The following is a 21794-nucleotide window of genomic DNA, read 5'->3' on the forward strand; positions in this document are numbered from 1 at the left end:
AATAGAAGGGTGTTCTTAAAATTATTTGGACATGTGAAGGTGGCGCTGCAGTCGTATGTTATTTAAAAAGAGCGCGAATATATGAATTTTATTTTTGTTAGGACTCATAATAAATCTTATTTTGCATTGTCAAAAAAACGTCAACATTTTAAATATAAATATAAGCAAATTTTTAACTGAAAAAATTTGAATATTATAATGCCTGTATTATAATTAATATTATTATTAATGAAATAATGGACTTGGACAATGGACATATAAAAACTAGCACCGTAGACGGCCGCTTGCGGCCGTCGGAGGAGCTAGTTTAAAAAAAAATTGAGGCCTTTAGCTCTTTCTCGTTCTGAGATATTGAGGCAAATGTATAATGTTAGTACACGCACACACACATCAGGACAAATTTTTAAAATCCGTTTTTTGGACTTCGGAGGTCAAAATATGTCGAAATTTTTTTTTATTTATTTAGAACATTTATACGGGGAGTTCCTGTGCATATATAAAGTACTAAAGTATTAGACATAATAAAAAAAAATTTATAAATATGTCAAAAAATGACAATCCAAAATTTTGCTAATACAAAGCTTCCTTTATGAGGAAGCAATAAAAAAAACATATACAATATAACAAATAAAAAAATAAAAATTACAGGTAAACTTAAAAATAAAAATATCGAAATGAAAAAACGTTGGTTTGAAGAAGTATAATATGGATTTATTATCTGGGAATAATAATGTATTTTATTGAAAAGAATCTCTTATCTTTCATAACGTTATCACGATTTACATTCTCGTGAATATTGTTTATACATTATTTATAAAAGCATCTTACGAAATCACTTCAATTACTAGGTATATCAATTTAATTTACGAGGAAAATCGTTATGAAGAGTTTTTTTTCAAATTGAAAATTCCATTTAATGAAGTACCGTCTCTATTCACATAAATTTTAATCAAAAAATTTTTTGAAATCTCTAATTATAATTTGTAAAAGAAATAATAAAAGCGAAAATTTTTTTCGATCAATAATTATTAATTAAAGTTAATTGAACTAATATAATATTATTAATATTTTGATCCTCGTTTATAAATTTAACTACAGTAATTAATAATTAATTATTAGTTATTGAGATTTAATTATTAATTATTTTCTCTATAATTAATTATTATTAATTAATTAAATTATAATATTATTAATTAAATTATAATTATTAATTAATAATAATTATTACTTAGGTATTAATTCTTAAATTTATATCAAATGTTATTAATTGTTAATTATTAATTTTTATCGATTGTGCTTACTTATTAATTTAATTTAATTTTTTTTTTTTTTTGAATACCAACAAATTTTTTTTTCTGTTGAAATGGAAATTTCAAATAAAAGAGAATTATTAATTTGGAAAGAGAATTGAAGAGAAAAAAAGACTGACAATAGAATCAAAAATTAATAATTAAAAAAAGAGTGAAAGGCGAGATAAAAATATAACAGAATTTCCTTGTTGAATTTTAAACACCGCTTCTGGTAGACAGCAACTATTTAGTATTCCAGAAAACTGATTTTCCAACTTTTCGAGAGAAAGAGAGAAAGAGAGAGAAAAAGCGGTAATTTTCGTCATTCTCAAAAGTTGAAAATTTTCATTCAAAACTTTTTGACTTTTCTAAACGTAATTTACCTTATGTAATTGCAAAGTAATATTCAGGGGAAATTATTTAATTAATATTATTATTAATCGATTTTTATTTATTTATCTGTTTATAAAATATATTATAATGTAATTTTCATTTTTGAAACAATTTTTTTTTTCAATTTTTTTTTTTCAATTTTTTCGTACTTTTTAATTTTTTTAATTTTTTCGTGCTTTTTTATTTTTTTCTTTTAAAAATTTTTTTTGTGCTTTTTCATTTTTTTTAAAAAATTTTTTTTCTGTAATTATATTACAGAGAGACAATATTTAAACAAAATTCAAATTAATTTTTTTTTTTATTACAGATGTTTTTCAAAAAATATTGTTTTCTATTGTTTCTGTTAATTCAATTTTCCCTTATTACATATGTGACGCTCCACGAGAAAAGGGACCTTATTTACTCTTGTCATAAGGTCCCTTTTCTCGTGGAGCGTCACATATATTGTTGACACAATGTTAATTAAAGTTAAGAAGGAAAAAAATTATATTTTTCCGTAAAATGCACTTTTTTGTAGTGTTTGTCTTTGGTTAGATGGTTAAGGCGTCGACTCGCGCCAGTATTGGGTCGTGAGTTCGATTCCCGGCGGCTGGGAATTTTTTTCTCGTTTATTATAATCACGATAATGATTAAATAATTGTAATGTCAATAATTATCAAATATTAGTAATAATAATAATAATCAAATAATAGTAGTAATTATAATAATAGTATGTAAATAATAGTAATAATAATAATCAGCAAATAGTAATAATAACAAAAACAGTGATGGTTATAATTGGTACAACCACTGGTAATAAAATTCAATGATAGTTGTAAAAAATGGTAGTTACAATCCCTGATGAAAAAATTCAATGGTTGTTTTAAACTATGGTAGTCTAAATCGCTGGTAATAAAATTCAATATTTTAAAACAATGGTAGTCACAACCACTAGTAATAAAATTCAATGGTAGTTGCAGAAAATGGTCGTCACAATCGCTGGTAATAAAATTCATTGTCAGTTTCAAACGATGGTAGTCAAAATTGCTAGTAATAAATTTCAATGATAGTGACAATCGTTGGTAGCAAAATTCATTGGTAATCAAAATCGGTCGTTTTGGTTATTTATAAATTTATAATTGGAAAAAAATTCAAGAGTAGAAAAAATTGAAAAAGTGAAAAAAAATTGAAGAAGTAGAAAAAATAGAATAAGACCCGAAGAAATAGAAAAGAACTGAAAAATAATTGAAAAAGTGAAAAAAAATTGAAAAAGTAAAAAAAAATAGAAAATGACCCGAAAAAAAAGAACGGAAAAAATAATTGAAAATAAAAATAAAATAGAAAAATAATAATAAGTTGTAAATAAAAATTGAGAAAAGGATATTTCGTAAGTAAAATACTGATAGTTACAAAAATACTTCCACCTATAAAAAAAGACAACAACAATCAGAAATTTTAACGATAGTTTTTCAAATTCATTAAAATACTTTTAACGATGAACATACAATAAATTTGAGAAAGATTCTTTCAGTGATAGTTTCGAGTTTCAAGCTCTCTAATGAGAATTGAAATAAAAAACAATTTTTTTGTGACCTTGAGAAAACAAAATTTTCTTTCCCCAAATTTCGTAAATCTGAGTCAATAACATAACATCTCATCATTAGTCGAAATAGTCGTTGACTTGCATCGAACGTGTCATTTGAGTTGACAAGACCTTTCGCCATGCTCGATGCCAGCAGCAGTGAGAGCGAGAGAGAGCATGCCCGACAGAAGGCGAGCATGATGTGTTCAGGTTTTGTAGTGTAGGGCAGATGCTCAGTCCAATAGCACTCGCGATGTCGTTCGGATGTCCCTTCCGGTTTTCAAAAAAAGTTAAAAACAAAAAATATTTACCGGTATCAGTTTTTTTTTATTTATTTTTTTTTTTTTTTGACGAGAAATAATTGAGTTTGTGCGCGCGTCGAGTTTTAAATTTCTCTCGTGCTATTTTGGGGAAGAAATGAAAACAACGTTGCAATCTATAAGTGAAAATTTTATGTTAACGAAAAATTGTTGAGAAGAAAAAAAAGCCTAAGTGCATTTTCTTGTTTGAGTATATATAAAGAAATTTAATATAATCAATGCAAAAAGAAACTATTGTGTATGCGGTGAATCTGTGACATTGTTCCCAATGGTTTCCTTATTGCCTTTCACTCTACTCTGTGCAGAATTTTATTAGCTGGTCCATATAATAATCTTGGCTACCGGTAAGAATTTTTTTTTTATATTTATGAATACGAGTTTCGCGTTTCTTGCATATTTGAGTTTTTTTCTATTTTAATCAGATTTTGCATTATTTGGAGGAGAATTTACGACTATTATGTAATATTCTTTATTTCTTTGTAATGTTTTTATGCATATTGGGTAAAAAATAAAGTTGTTGAGAAAAATAGTAAAAAAGCGAAAAATTGGAGAAAAAAGTAATTATTTTTTAGTGGATTTGGAAAAATTTTTTTATTTCTCGTTTATTTTTGTAAATAAATAAATTGAAATCAAAAAAGAAAAGAATACTTTCAAAATGGGTGGAAAAATTTTTCTAAACGAAAAATAATTTACAAAAGTAATAAGAGTAATAGAAATAATAACAATAGTGAAAATAATTGAAAAAAGTAGTGAGAGTAATAAAAATAGAAAAGATAAAAAAATAGTTGAAAATTATGGAAAGAATAATAATAAAAATAGTAAATATTAAAAAGCAATGAAAAAAGTAGTAGGAATTATAAAAATAGTTAAAATAATTTAAAGAAGTAGTAACATCAGTAAAAATAAAAAACAAGTTAAAGAAGTTGTAGCAGTAGTAAAAAGTAGTAGGAAAAATAGAAATAGTAACAATAGTGAAAATAATTTTAAAAAGTGGTTGAAGTAATAAAAATAGTAAAAATAAAAAAATAATTATAAAATGTATAAAGAATAATAATAAAAATAGTAAAAATAAAGTAATTATAAAGAATAGTAGGAATTATAAAAATAGTAAAAATAAAGAAAGTAGTAGGAATAAAAAAAATTATAGTAAAAATAAAAAAGTAATTAAACAAAGTAGAAAGAATAATAAAAATAGTCAAAATAAATAAATACTTGAAAAACAATAATAATAAAAATACTAAAAGCAAAAAAAAAAATAGTTAAAAAAACCGTAAAAGTAATAATAGCAACAAGAATAAAAAAATAATTTAAAAAATAGTAAAATAAAGGAATAAAACAATTATCAAAATAATAAAAATAATATTAAACAGTAATCAAAAAAATTATTTTTTTCTACAATCATTCTCTTTGACGAAAATTGAAAACAATATAGATTCGAATCTGTTTGTTTGTAAATAATTGTACATAAATAAATGTTTATTTTGTTGTTATTGATAAATGTTTTTTATACGCAATGTGCATAAATCCATATGGATATATTATACAGAAGTATATTTATAAAGGAATAGTATATTTATAATAGAGAATAAATTCTTTTTCTCTTGTTTGCTATTTATTTACATAAAGGATGTTTCATCAAAAAGTAAATTTCCTTTGACTGTTACGAATCCCTTATTTAAAAAAAAAACTTTTTTAAAAATATTCCCGTTCATTTCCATTGAGTATTTTCTTTTTTTTTGTTTTATTAATATTTTCCGTATATTAAACAGTGGAATGTTTTAATGTCAATATTATTAAAATGCTTTTTCCCGTATCAAAAAATGGAGTAAATAACAAGAATGATTCGTTTAGGAATATTCAAGAGGAAAAGTTTTTGTATTTTTAATAATGAAAAAAAATAGATCATGCGAATATAATATACCTTTTTTATCTCTCTTTTTACATATATAGGACACGATACAAAATTGATAAAAAATTTAGAAGAAATTCATAAAAAAAAATTAATTTTTTTTCAAGTTTAATGCGAAACAGGAAATGCCCTTGACAAATTAAAATATTTCTCTTTTCATAATTTTTTACAACATTTTTAATGTAATTTAATTTTTTCATATTCATTCTGTTTTTTATGATAATTTTTTCAGTTTTTTCGGTTTTTTAGTTAGTAAAAAATTATTTGAATGTTTATTTATTGATAATACACGGGCTTTTAATTTTATTTTTTTAATAAATTAATAATTTACCGTTAGAAAAATTATTGTTTTATTATTAAAAAAATTATTGTTTTGTTAACAAAAAAATTATAAATATTTTATTAACAAAAAATTAATTATATTTTATATTAATAAACAATTTTTTTAATAACAAAAGAATTTTATTAATAAACAATTATCAATGTTCTATTATTGAAAAATTAATTTATTATTAAAAAACTATGAATGTTTTATCAATACGAAATTTCTTTTTAATTTCTTTTTGACTACAAAGTTGAAAATTTCTTTTCAATAATTTAATATATTTAAACTCTTCGCCCAAACTTTTCTCTTCTTTCCACTTTTACCTATAAATTAATAAATATAATTAAAGAAAATAAGAAAATTAATTCCGCTTTTCGTTAAAATTAACTAATTTCTATTATAGAGAGAATATTAAATTTTATCGAAAAGAAAATTAAAATTGTAGTGATTCGTTTCAATTTTCTCTATAAAGTTTTTTTTACCTTTTCTTCTTAACTTACTTTTTAACTTTTCCTTTCAACTTTCTTCATTTTCTAATAATTTCCTTTTTGTAAATTTTTTTCCGCGATCTTAATAAATATTTATTTCTGCTTCAAATTAAAAACAGCCTTTAAAGCGTCCTTTTTGGCTTTTTCTTTCGTTGTTGTCAAAAAAAAATATTTGTAAAATTTCTCTTCAATTAGAGTTAAAAAAAATAATTTGATTGTTTTAATTGTCAATGGGTTACTGCTTACTGTGTCAAAAAAATTCTTTTACAAAGAAAAAGAGAAAATAAAGGAAAACACAAAACAATCTTTTTTTTCGAAAAAAGAATTTTTTTTCCTCAAGAAAACAATGCTTTCCTTTTTTTAAGACAAAAACTGTTTTTTTCCTTCTTTTTCGAAAAAGAATTGTTTTTCCGCTAGAAAACAATGTTTTCTTTTTCTTTTTTAAGAAAAAAAATGTTTTCTTTTTGTTTCTTTCAAAAGAAGAATTTTTTTTTCTAGCAGTTAATTAAAAATTCATTGGAGTTTAAAAACTTCAAAAAAAAGCACATTAATGCGCGAATATTTCTTAAAAATGGCAATTATGTATCGTTAACCGAACACCTAAGAAAAATACAGCAGTCGAGTTGTTAACCTCGAGCTAAAAACGTGGTACACGAGCCAAGTTTAATATTTACGACGAACATAGTATTTTTACTATAATATAATGTTTCCTTATAAAGGCACGTGTTCACTTTTTTCAGAGCGAGGCCGTTAGATGGTTATAATTTTTCTTTTTGTTTCATCTGATACCAATTATTTATTTTGATTTTGTTTAAATACAACGGGAAAAGGCATTTTTTCCAACTCACATTAATGTTCCCAATATTGCAAGAAATGCGAAACTTTTTCAAATTTTTAAGCGTTTGGAGTCGAACTCAAATATATTTGTTTAAACTTTTTTCCCAAAAAAAATTTCTTTCCCTTTTCTGTAAACTATTTTGCAAATTATTATTTTAAAAATCTATTTCAATTTTGCCAGGGGAATTTTTTTGTCAAATTCGAAATTTTTATCGTCTGAATGAATTTTCATTTGCGAAGTTTCTTTAATTTAAACATATATATAATAATAAAAACAAATTTAGATTTAAAAAAAATTAGGAATAAATAAATATTTAAATTTAGAAAATAAATATTTTTTGTTTTTTTTTATTCATTTTTTTTAAAGAACAAATTTAAATTAGACTTTTTGGATGCGCAAAATATTGTTATTTTTATATATAGAAAAAGTTTTATGAAGTGCTCTTCTCTTTTTCTTTTTATCTTTCATGTCGAGTAATTACATTAGAGCATAAATTTCACTTGACGTATACAACACTCAGTGTTTAAAAAAGTTAACTAGATCTTTAAAAAAACAAAGGGTAATTTTTTCAATTAGTTGAATAGAATTATAAGTGAAAAATTGTGCTTACTCACATTAATGAAAATTGGAATATGCATTTATGCAAAATAAAAAAAATCTATTGATAAGAATAGCAGCTTTTACAATTACGTGAAAGTTGGACATTAACCTCTCTTCAACCTGTGCAAGCGAAAGAGAGAGATACTTCTATTTTTTTCCATAAAAATAATGACTTTATTGTTTCTTCGCTTTGAAGAGACAAAAAGTCATTTTTAACCCTTTTTATTTAATTTCATAAAAGAAGAAATTTTTGTGCTATTTTTCTCTCTCAAAATTTAGACAAAAAGAGAAGTTTCTTTCTCCGAAAAGCGTATAAAAATTTAAAAAATATTTCTTGCCAGAAAAAATGATTAACAATTTTTTTTTTATTTACTTTTTTTATTTTTTCTTTAATTTTTTTCTTTTTTCTTTTTTCTAATTTTTTGCCAAATTATTTCTTCGACAATCGAAATTAAAAATCTCCGAATTTTTGATTGTCGCTTCTCTAACGTACAATTAAGTAAAAAATTTTTTTTCCACAAGGCTTTATAATAATAAAAAAAATTAAAAGACAAAAAAATCTTTTGAGCAGAATGTTATAAATATTCAGAATTCTGGGAATACGTTTAAAATGCCATTTTTTGTGATAAAAATATTTATTTAACGAAAGGAAAAATCAGTATTTAGATTAGTAACGTTTGTCGTTGAAGAGTCTCCCATTTTTTTTCTTGTTTCGTCAAAAAAAAGAAAAAAAAATGTGAAACTCTTTGAGACTTGTGAAAGCAGTTGGAATAAAATGGAGAGAGAGATAGAGAGAGAAAAAAAATTCTCGATAAGAAACAAAACAAAAGATATTCACTCTGCTTTATAAGCTCAAAAGAAAGTTTTCCTCTCTTTGTCTAAATAACAAATATCAAATAATTGCACTAAAATTTAAGAGGGGAAAATAAAAAACAAATTCTTTAGCCTAATTTTCAGGGAATTAATTTTGTTTTCATAAATGAATTTCTCGTCGACTGAAAGAGAGTGGATTTAAAAATACTATTTCAATGTTTCTTTCGAAATTTGAAAATATTTTGATAAATGAATAAATAAGTAAATAAATAAATGAATAAATAAACAAATGAATAAATAAATGAATGAATAAATAAATAAGTAAATAAATTAGTAAATAAATAAACAAATAAATAAATAAATAAATAGGTAAGTAAATAAATGAAGAAATAAGTAAATAAATAAATAAATAAATACATAAATTAATTAATTAATAGGTTAATGCATAAATAAATAAATAAATTTATTAATGAATAAAAAAATAAGTAAGAAATAAATTAATAAATATTTACAAATTTATAAAAATTTATCTTCATTAATTAAAGAAATCATATTTTTAAAATTTCCACGCACCTATAATTGACAGGAAAAAGAAAAAAAAATCGTTTTTACGCCGGTGTGAAATAATGTTGTCTAGTTTACTGAAAATATTTGTGCTACACGCAAATCGAAGTGGCAGTAAAAAAAATTCCGTGCCAACTGTGTAAATACTAATGTTCTTCTAGGTCGACCTTTGTCGAATGAACTTGTGAGCTAAAAATGAGAAATCTTTAGCTCGCGACTCAAAAGAATAGACGTATATATATATGTATGAGAAAGAGCTTCGTAATTTAATTTGACATAATTTGAATAGACATTTTAAATGTAATTTTAAAACTATAAACGAGAAGATAATGAATATTAACGTCTTGAAAGAAAATTTAGAGAAAGAATGGGAAATTCTCCAAATTTTTTTTCCTCTTTATGGAGAATTTAATTCATTTCATATTATACCTATTTAAATTTTTGAAAAGGAGAAAAAATATTTTTTTTTCTTTAAATTGACAGAAATTTTTTGTTTAATTATTTTCTCTCAAATTAATTAAAATATTAAAAAAAAAATTTTTTTTATTGTGAATCTCGAGATCCTTGAAATTTGATCTTTATCAATTTGCAACTGTGTGCAATTCCCTTATCGCATAACGAGATTTTCATTAAGTCGAATTTTTTTTATTTGTGCCGAATTCCAGTTATTTCATTTATTTATTTTTGTCTTTTTATATATTTTATTTTTTTCCTTTTTTTAGATTTTTTGATTACTTTTCTCCATTTGTATTTTTTCATTAATATTTTCTTCTTCTATTTTTGTTTTATTTACTAACAATTTTTTAATGATTATTTCATAGAGATAGTATTTTATACTATATATAAATAAATAATAAATAAAATGAAAATTTATATTATATTATAAATTAAAATATAAAAAATTTAAAAAAATTAAAAGAAGATTAAAAATAAAATAAATAAAAAAATAAATTAAACAAATAATAAATAATTAACAATAAGAAATAAAAAATAATAAATAGTTGAAAATACGAAAATAAATAATAAGGAATGGAAAAATTGTTTTTTTTTTAAATAAAAAAATAATGTAAGAGAAAAATAAATAGATAAATAGTCTCTCTTGAAAGGATAAAGAAAAGAATTTCTCAAAGATAAGAAAATTTTGCTATTTTAAAATTGTTGTTTCTTCTTCTTCTATTTCATTTCTTTTTTTTTTAATTTCTTTTATCAGTGCAATTATTTGCTTCCGGCGTTTCAGGGAAAATTCAGAATTTCTCTCTCGTTGAAAACGAAATGATATTTTCGCTTCAATGATGAAGATTGAAACACGAATCGATTTATTTCAGCCTTTTTCTATTCAAAAGTCACTTTTTCACATATACAGAATCATATACACACTTGCGTTGTGTATACCTCTGCAATCGTGAAAACACTTCCGTCAATTGTATATATATATATATATATATATATATATATATATATATATATATATATATATATATATATATATATATATATATATATATATATATATATATATATATATATATAGTTATAGATATATGCATCAAAACGACGAGTTACAAGAGAAAATAACACGAAAATCTGTCAAATAGTCGAAAAAAACCAGATACCTAAAATTGGTGATTTTGAAAAAAAGGAAAATATTTTTTTTACGTGGCTCTTCCAACGGAAATATTATTGGAAGTTGAGGGAAATTGTTCTCTTTTTGTTAATCAGGAAGTTTTTGAATATTTTCTGCAGGAGATGAATTTTTTTTATATATATTTGTTGCTTAAATTTTGAATTTGATGAATTTGTTTCATCTATTCGTTTTGCTTAGTGTTGAAATTTTATTTATTTTATTTTTTATTCAAAAATTTAAACAGGCTAGATAGATTTAATTTTGTTAATAAATATCAGTAAACATTATCAATTTCTATTAATAAATATTAATAAATAGAATTTTATTAAAAGTTTTGAAAATAATAAACAATAATATAATTTCTTATTTAATAAGTGAATTTTTTAAATAAATAAATATTTATTTAAAAAATAAAATTCGATTATTTTCATAAATAATAACATTCTTTTTGAAAGAATTCAATTATTGTTATCAATAGTGTAATTTTTTGCAGGAATTCAATTATAATTTTAATAATAATAATTCAATACAATTTTAATAAAATTTGACGAAAGGATTCAATCAGTTTTTTCACTTTTCATAAAATTTTTCGAAAGAATTCAATTATTTTCTAAAATTTTAATAAATTCTTCTAAACAATTCGATTATTTTTATAAATAGTAAAATTCTTAGCAAGAATTAAATTATTTTCATAAATAATGAAATTCTCCTAGGGAATTCAATTGCTATTATCCATACAATTTTAATAAAATTCAATAATTAAATTTTTAATCATAATTATTGTCAAACACGATTAATTTTAAAAAGTTGAAGACAATTCTTTGTTTCATTCAATTATTTTCAAAATTATTCATTAATAACAAAATCGATTATATTAAAAAAATTAAAGAAATATTTTGAAAGAATTAAATTATTTTCAATATTTTAATAAAATTCCTTGAATGAATTAAATTATTTTTAAAAAATTGTAATAAAATTCTTAGAAGAATTTAATTATTTTCTGAAAATTCCAATAAAATTCAATAATTAAATGTTTAATTTCAATTATTAACAAAGACGATTATTTTATAGATACTTAAAAGAAATTCTTCATAAAATTCAATTATACTTTCATTTTCAATTAAAATTATTAAAGAAACTACATTTTTTTCTTTTGTTTTCAAAAATTCGAAAAAAAATTCAAAGAAATTCTTCCGAATAATTTAATTTGGATTTTCAAAAATTTTAATAAAATTCTCCGTAAGAATTCAATTATTTTCAAAATATTGATTTTAAAATTGAAAAAAGAGAAAAATATTATTAAAATTGTCATTTTTTAAATAAATATTAATAAATATTGTAAATGTTTATTCATAAATATTAATAAGTATTATGAATTTTTATGAATAGCAATTTTTGTAAATTTTTTACAATTTTTCATAAACTTTGTAACATTTTATTTCCTTTTTTTTATCTATTTATTTTTTCTAAATTTTATTTATACAAAATTTTACAAAATTTTATTTATTTACGTTTCTTCATTTTTATAGTTGCGTTTCTCTTGTCAAACAATTTTTCGGATGTATAAATAATATTTTCATTTAAAAAAGTGCCAAAAAAATATAGTCGGATATTTCGAAACAAATTTTTCAAAACTCAAATTAACAAAATATTTCTCTTTATAAAAACAGTATATTTTTTTGTAAAAATATTTTCTCAATGCCTTCAATTTGTTTATTTATCATTTTTATTAATTTTTGCTCTATTTTTCTTTCCCTTTTTTTGTAAAATTTTGTATTATTTTTATATTCTTTAGTTTTCGACGAGTTTTTTATACTCACTTTATTTTGCTCATTTTTTTTTTCTTATTTGAATTTTTATTTTTTATTTCAATCTAAATTTTTCCATTATAATTTTTTTTTTGCAGAATATTTTTTTAATCTGAAATAATTTTTTTATGCAGAATATTTTTTTAACACGAAATAAAAACGTAAAGAATATGTAAAAAATTATTATAAAAAAGATATTAATCGTCTCTCAAATGGTTAAATTTAATCTTTTGGTTAAATTTGGTTGGTTAAAAGATTAAAACAATACCTAAAATTACCAGTACTATTGAAATTTTATTTTTTTGTCTAAATAAATAAAATTGATACTTATTCTATTATTAGTGAGCGTTGATAGTATATTTATTTTAATCATCAAGAAAATTTATAATTCTCTACTGCGTAAAATCTTTTGAATATTAATTTTATTTTTTTTTTGTCTAAATAAATTTAACTTATGAATAATATTTCATTATTGTTAAAATTTAATAATTATTCTGATATATTAATAATCAAGAGTATTTATAATTCTAAACTGTAAAATCTTTTGAATATTAATTTAATTTTTTTGTCTAAATAAATTAATTTATTAATAATATTTTATTACTGTTAAAATTCAATAATTATTCTGATATATTAATAATCAAGAGTATTTATAATTTTAAACTGTAAAATATTTTGAATATTAATTTTATTTGTTTGGTCTAAATAAATTAATTTATTAATAATATTCCATTATTATTAAATTTTATCATATTATATTAATAATCAAGAAAAACATTTCTATACTGCGTAAGATCTTTTGAAATTGTTATTTAATTAAATTTTATCAAATAATAAGAAAAATATTTTTTCAAAAAGAAGAATTTCCTCTTTTTTTCATATTCCCTTATTATATGCGGAAAATTTTTTAATTCAATTATAAATGAAGAAAACGGCTGAGAATTTTTTCCATCGTATATATATATATATGATAATAGAATGGAAAAAGTGTATTACAAAGTTCAAAAAAAAATCTCTGTTTAATATTTTTGTTCATTTTATGTACTCCGTGATTGTTTTTTTCCTCTCTTTTTTTTATTTAAAAAAAACATTTCCCGGTATAACTTTTTCATCTCTTATGAAAAAGCTTCTCTCTCGCTCTCTCTCTCTCTATATATAACACGAGAAAAAGTATCTTAAGCTTCAATGCCGTATAAGAATTTTCCCTCGGGGAAAACATCTTACGGTATGGTGATCAAGCGATCAAAAGCTCTGAACTACACTACGAAGCATATAGTCTCTCTTCTCTCTCTCTCTCTCTCTCTCTCTCTCTCTCTCTCTCTCTCTATCATTTTCAGGCTTTGGATCTTGATGTCTTGATGCTTTCTCAGTGACTATATATATATATATATATATATAGTTGTGTATATATGCTTTAGGCAAAATTTCCTTACTCGATTTTCTACTATTTGATTAGAAAAGCGAACATGCAAATGCTAGAAACTCATTTTGTAGTTTAGAATTCCTTTTGGATCCTATATGTGATTCATGTTGAAAATTACTTAACCAGCAGCTTTTCGGTCAATTGTTTCATTACACGAATTGCTACCCTTCTCGTTTCTATCTCTTCACCAAAAGCTTATTTTCTCTCTCTATCTCTATATATATATATATATATATATATATATATATATACAAATCGACAAGTATAAAGCTGAATTTGAATCTAAAAGTAAAAATTGACCTCGTTGCCCTCATTTTGCAAAACTGACATCAAAGGGCGACTGGCTACTTTCACTTTTCAAAGTGATAATTACAAAACTTTCCAAGTCAAGAAAATTTATTTCCAAAAGAATAAGAAACTGAAAATAAATAAAACAGTTTCAAAATTTCCAAGAAATGTAAACGCCTTCTTTTTTTTTTTTTTTGATATTTTGAGAATAGAATTATTTTTTGAAAAACAAAACTTGAGAGTTGAAATCTTTTTTAAAGAAATGAATTGAAAAAAAGTTTCTTTCTCTAAAAATCAATTCGTTTTTTTAAAAGTAATTTTGAATAAAATAAAATTATTACTATTATTATTATTATTTATTTAATTTTTTTAAAAAATTTCTTGTGCAGATACATTTGTATTTTTATTAATTGGCCTGATGTCAAATGAAAGGATATGACGATGAAAATTTATTTGAAATAAAATAAAAACTAAACATTTTTTGAATAAAATAAAATTGTTATTGTTGTTATAATTGAACTGTTGTTATTTAATTGTTTAATTATTTAAAAGGCCTTGTATTAATTTAAAAATTTATTTATTCTATAGTACTTTATGTAAAACTTATTTTTATTTATTTAAATTTACATATTTAAATTTTTCTTACGTATAGATATTTGTATTTTTACTGATTGTCCCGATGGCAAATAAAAAATACTATTATTTTTACTAACACTATTTTTTATTACTATTATTTCGACTAATAGTATTTTATTTTTTATTATTATTTCTACTAATAGTATTTTTTTACTACTTTTTAAGAATAGTAAAAAGAACAGTAATATTAGTAAAAAATAAAAATAATAGTAGTAATAAAATAATATTAGTCAAAATAATAGTAATAAAAAATAGTGTTAGTAAAAATACTAGTAAAAGAAAAATAGTGGAAATAAAAATATTAGTGCCTAGTAAAAAATATTAATAGTAAAAATAATAATAATAATAATAAAATTTATTTGAAATAAAATAAAAATAATTTAAATAATCTAAAAATAGTATTTAAGGGCATTTGAACCTTGATGACGTTTCAGTTTGTGCAAAGCATGTGTGACGTCATCAAGTTTCAAATGCCCTTAAATTTAAAATTATTACTTATTGTCTTTTTAATTTACTATTATCATTGACAGAGATTATTTTCTCATTCGATATAAAATAAATAGAAATTTATTCAAAAGAGTAAAAAGTAAAAACATTTTATTTTTTTATATATTCTATGTAAATAAAATAAAAAAATTTAATTTTCGCTGTCATTTTTAATTTACAAAAAAAAAACTATCGACAAAACGTAAAATTGAAATTTGCGGAAAAATTGATTCAATTTGTTTTAATTGTTTGTTATATCTATAACGTTTGTTTCGATTTGATTTTTAGTGAAAAAGGAGAGAATTTATTCATGTAATTCTAGTGTGGTTGAAAATCCAATTAATTGTTGTCAAGTTCACTTGCTCTGGATTTTGATTAATTAATTTGCCTTTGAGAAAACTTTAGAGTAACGTAATTCTGGAAAAAAATAGGTACATATAATATCTAAATAAATTAAATTTTATCGACTATATTGTTAAACGATCAATTAAAAATATTGTTTATAAAAATCAGTTTATGATATTAACTGTCAATATTGTAATTAAAGAATAAAATTATTATTTAATGCGAACAATGAAAATTTACCTCTATAAATGATAATTTATGTTTTGAAAATAAATAAATTATTATTATTTGCGGGGGATTTAAATTATTAATTTTATGAATCTATTGTTAATTTATTGCTCTCGAAATTTTCCGTTGTTTTTGGAGAATTTTAAATTTTGATTTTTAATGTTTTAGATAATTTTGGATAACAAAGAATAATAGTAGTTAAAAAATAGTAGTAGTAAAAAATAGTAATAGTAAAAATAATAGTTATAAAAATATGAAAATAAAATAAAAAAACAAATAAAAATAAAAAAAATCTTAAATTTTTCAAAACGAATTTAAATTTAAAATACTTCCTCTATGAGGAAGTAATAAGAAAAATAAATGTAAATATTTTTAAAATTTTTTATAATATTTCCTCTCTTCTTTTACTCGAGAAATAAATCAAAGAAAATGAAATTACAGTTCAATATTCGAGAATCACTTGATTCTTTCCTTTTAAATAATTCCTTCAGTGCCAATTTTTTAAAATGAGACTCGAACAAAAGTGGTTCAAGTATCGTTTTTTTTGTTTTCTTTTTTTAAAAGTTCATGAATAAATCTTTCAAAAGCCTTCAACATCTTTGATATATGAAATATTTATCGAGAAGATTACAGATACAAAGTATGAATTTTTTACAATTCCTACAGCGAGTGTCTATAGAAATTCTTGTTCTTTGTACAAGAACAAAAAAAGCTCCGTCTCATTAAATTTTCAATTTATTATTAAATATTAAATATAGGTATTGATATTTCAAATCTATCTAGGGTAAATGCACTAGTAGTCGGACACTTAAGGATACAGTCTTAAATTATGTTTTTTTTCTTGAAAAAGCAAATATCTACTGTGTTTATAAGCACATTATCAATTAAAGGAGTTCTTCAGGATTGAAAATCATATAAATTTGTTACAAATACTTGAGTATTTAATAAAATATAAACATTTTAATAAAAAATTACGAATGCTTTAGTAGTCGGACACTTTTTTCCCTTTTTTCTATAGTCGGACATCTGTCAGATATTTTGGATTTATAAAGTAAAACAGATAATTTTTTAATTGCTAACTGCTGAAAAGTGGAATTAAATCATATTAGAAGTTTTTAATATAATATTTAAATCCTGTAAGTTTTAATATTTATGATTAATTATCAACAAAACTTTGTGCTACTCATTGCGCTACTCGATAATGGTTGTATCTATAGTCGGACACCATGATTTTTAAAACATTAAATAAAATATTTCTTGTTTAATTATTTTCGAAAATAACACTATTTTCATAAAATATAAACTTTACACATTCTTCCAGTATATTTGTTGTGACGTTGTAAAATTTATTATTTTACAATTCACATCAAAGTTTAATATAAAAAGTTATTTCACACTTTTATCATTCAAAATTTTATTTATTCGTGTTAGAGAATTACTCCATGATTTCACAACAATTCGAGATATAGGACAAAAATTAAATTAAAATCCAAATTTAGAAATTAATTATTGTTATCCTTTCTTTCGTTTCATGTAAAATATTATCTATAATTGTTGAGTCTACCGCCTGAAGATAAGAAGCTTGAAGATTTCAAGAAACTTTCGGATTATTTATTTCAATTCATCTATTTTGTCAAAATTACATCTTTTTGGATTTTCCCGCTGGTCAAACATAACCTATCTTTTGGATATATTGGATTTTCTGATTATTGTGGATTTTATTCTTCTGACGTACCCTTGGATTTGGATCTTTTTAAGATGCCACTCAATATTATTGTCTTTACTACTCTAAATTTGAAGATCGACTTCGTTTCCTGGAGAAATACTTAACAATTTTCTGTCCTTGGAAGACTTTATCATATTTTGAGAGCTTTGCTCGAAACTCTAATTGAACCCTATAATTTTCACGTTCCTGTATCAATGTAAGTTTGGGATCGGGAGATATTCAGTCGTCCAGTCTTTGTGCGTAAGTGTCGCTTAGTCTTCTGGGATTACAACAATTGGTATTCACCACGTCTAATTTTATATGGAAGATGATTTGATAATTTACCATCTTGCGTCAAAATAATTCCTTTCGAATTAATTTATTATGAAGAATAACAAGAATCCAGTATTTTATCAAAGTTGAAGAATTCATTTTTAAGAAGATTTAAATTTCCTTTTTATTCGGACCAGCCAATCAGCGTGAGAAAATTAGAAGATTCCTGGATTAACCAATCACAATTCGTTTTAATGTCGCGTGAATCTAGTTTTGTTATGTGACTTTCTTTTTTTTATGTTGGCAACGAATTTCCTAGGTGATAAACAAACAACGCCATTTTGTTCATTCTTTTTGTGAAATCGTGAGAGACAAGTCGTCTTATTTTTGTTATCTATTTTTTTTGTCATTTCTTTTCTTTTTTTAAAGAATCTAATTAATTTTGAATAATTTTGGAGAATTAAGTCAAAACCATTGTGGGAATCTCGAGAGGAGTTGTCAATTGGAAATTTGTTGGCCGTGTATTATATTTTCTGGTACAAATTTAATTTCTATTTTATGTATGATATATCTCAAAATGTAATTCTATTTTCTTGATTTTCGGGACTGAATGTCTTTATTTTTGCTTTAACTTAATAATTCAAATCTTTAATTTAATTGAGATATCATTCGTTTATTAATTATTTTCTTTGATTTGACTAAATGTCAAGATTATAGTTGCAATCATATTGTCCATCCTATATATATCTCGAATTGAAAAAGAATCCTTATTCTATTTTAGAATAAGTTTAATATTTGCTTAATTTTCAGTTTGTCAAATTCAAATGTTTCGGTAATTAATTTTTAAATTATATAGAATCACATCAATTTTGTTATTGTCTAACCTCAAAATTAGTGATTATTGTCAAAAAGACTATTTGATTTAATTTATGTGTCTAACCTCGAAATTTTAATTTACTGAATAAATTGTTAATTTCTTTTTGATAATTTTTGATTATTATTGACTTAATTTTGCGGATATTTATTTGGTAAAATAACGAACTCGCCCATCTACTATTTACCATCGAGGGATTGTAGCCAGTCAGCAATGCCGGAAGATTTTGATTGTAATTTCTTTTGATTTTGAATTTAGTTCGCGATTAACTAATTAATTGATCAATAATTAGCCTGGTGGCCTTGTTTATTGGTAATTAATATGTTTTTCTAGATTTCTTATTTTGTGATCGGATTAATTGATTGATAATTAGCCTGGTGGCCTCGTTTATCGATAATTAATTATTTTGTTAATATTTTCTTTCTTTGTTTCGTGTCCCAAGAAAGGACTGGCGCCCAAAAATATCTTCCGTAGGTGACCCTTTTATTAAATTAATAATTTTGATTTCTTTTCTTTATTTTTCTTTAGTTTAAAAATTTACGAGTTACATTGTTAAAGTAATTATCACAATGCATTATTATTTATTTGCCAAAAAACACGAAAGTGTCCGACTACTAGTACTGTCCGACTATACCCGCACTTACCCTATGTATAAAAAAGTTAAAATAATTCAATTTTTTTAGCGACTATTTTTAACTTGTCATTTTTCTTTTAGTTAGGAATTTCTTTTATTTAGGAAATAAAAATAGTGAAAAATGGGAAAAATAAATTAATAAAAAAAATTTAAATTAATAAAAGTAGAAAAAATAATTGAAAGTCACTAAAAATTACTAGGAATAACTAAAAATAATCTAAAATAACTAAAAATATCTAAAAATAACTAAAAATTTCTAAAAATAGACGAAAATAGATGAAAATAACCAAAAATAACTAGAAATAACTAAAAATAGCTGAAAACTAGAAATGACTAAAAGTAGTTGAAAATAACTAGAAATAACCAAAAATAACTAGAAATAGATAAAAATAAATGAAAATATCTAAAAATAAATAAGAATAAAAAATGCAAATAACAATAATAAATAAAAAAATTTATTTAAATATTCATTTAATAATAATTAACAGGCGTTGAAAAATCCCAAAAAAAGAAAAGAAATTAAATTCTCGTTTTTGGGAATGTCATCTTTTTCTTCTCTCTATTAATAAACACACACACGGGACGGTTTCATTAAGTGATTTTCTCATCTCGTAACATTTCCTTGTCAGGCGATCACGAGAACGACTCTTGAGTGCAAAATTATGGCAATCGATCCAATTACGGTTAGGCGTGGAAACAGCTTTTTTTTCTCCTACATTGATATCCGAGTAAAAAAAATACAAGGTGTAAAATCAGAAATTTCTCTCTCTCTTTCTCTCTCTTTAGAAAATTGTTTGTCTTTTTTTTTGACTTCTTTTGTAACTGACCACGTACATTCTCGTTCATTAAATGAAAATAATTTTCTTTTTTTTCCTGAAATTTATTGTAATATATTCTCTCATTCAATGCAAAGAACTTGAACTTGACTTTTAATTTCGTTTATAGAATTTACTTCGTCATTTTTATTCACGGAATTTTAATTAAATCCGTTTTCTTGTCATTTGTCTTTTTTCGATAGTTGTAGAAAATAATTAATAATAATAAAAAATAATTATAATACTAAAAATAATAATAGTAAAATAATAATAGTAAAATAATAATAATAATAATAATAAATAAAATTATTAATATTAATAATTATTTATTGTTATTTTGAATATTGTCACTATTAGAATAATTATTATTATTGTCCCTACTACTGTTACTTAAATAGAAATTTATTAATTATATATTGTTTATTGTTAACTGTCAATTATTACTATTACTATTATTTTATTTATTACTATTAATACTATAATTATTTTTAATTATTAAAACCGGAGTAAGATTAAAATAAACTGATTTCTATTATAAATAATAAATTACGTTTAATATTTAATAAATAAATTATTATTATTCAAGCATTTAAAAAATTATATTTAAATGAGTAAATTTATTTATTTACATTTATTTTTACTTGTTATTTATATTTACATTTTTATTTTTTTTTATGTTTACCTTCCTTCATTATTTTTATTTTTTGTGTACACTATTTAATTATCTAAATGTGAGGAAAAAATTTTTTTTCCGAATCGCAAAAGTTATTAAATAAAAATAGCGTAAATTGTGAAAAAAAAAGAATGAAAACACTGATAGAAACAGTCGAAACAGAATGAAACAGAAAAAAATAGAAACAATTAGAGGAACGAGAATTCAAACTGGTACTTTGTTGGAGAGAGAAATGAAAATAAATAATAAAAAAAATTTAAAAAATGTAGAATTTTTCCATGAAAAAAAGTGTTTCTTTAGTTTGTCAGGCAAAAATTGTAATTTACTGAGCGGCGCACGTTTTAATTAAAAAATTTTTTATTTTACATCGCCATGAGAGAATATCGCGTTGAGATGAATTATTCAGTTTGTAAGAGATGAAAGCTTACATTTAGAAAGACGTGGGAAAAGATTGTAAGCTGCCAACTAGGGAATTGAAAAAAAAAAATATTTCTTCTCTTTAATTATTTATTTAAAAACTGTGATTGAAGAATATTTCCCCTCAGCTTTTTTGCGCTCATTTTATGAGGAAAAAACGGAGAAAAAGTAAAAAACCCAAAAAGTTTATAATTTATCTATTTTTTAAAGTATATTTAGGTATTTAAATATATTTATTATTTATTGTTTATTTATTACTAAATACAATTCTTCCTCTATGAGGAAGCAATAAATAAATAAATTAATTACTAAATTAATAATTTAATAAATTAATAATTATTACTGCCATACATCGTAAAAATGTTCAATTCAATAAATTCTAATTTACAATTTTTTTTCTTCTCTAGATTGTCATTTATTTTCCTCTAAATATAAATAAATTTTTTTACGATCGAAGGAAGATTT

At 22.2% G+C, this 21794-nt stretch overlaps 1 protein-coding gene across 4 annotated transcripts in view; it reads left to right on the forward strand.

The window, feature by feature from the left end:
- LOC122499040 (cAMP-specific 3',5'-cyclic phosphodiesterase, isoforms N/G) overlaps positions 1-21794 on the forward strand; it is a 340358-nt gene that overhangs the window by 51399 nt on the left and 267165 nt on the right. For 2 of the 4 annotated variants that reach the window (XM_043607085.1, XM_043607086.1), the window contains exon 1: positions 3063-3907. The exons of 1 other annotated variant lie outside the window; for it this stretch is intronic. The gene's annotated coding sequence lies outside the window, so the exon portion shown is untranslated. Of the gene's footprint in view, positions 1-3062; positions 3908-21794 lie in introns of those variants that run through there. One more of the 4 variants, XM_043607088.1, reaches the window with a different exon arrangement.

Source organism: Leptopilina heterotoma, unplaced genomic scaffold (genome assembly GCF_015476425.1).
Source record: "Leptopilina heterotoma isolate Lh14 unplaced genomic scaffold, ASM1547642v1 Lhet_163, whole genome shotgun sequence".
In the NCBI taxonomy this organism is placed as follows: domain Eukaryota; kingdom Metazoa; phylum Arthropoda; class Insecta; order Hymenoptera; family Figitidae; genus Leptopilina; species Leptopilina heterotoma.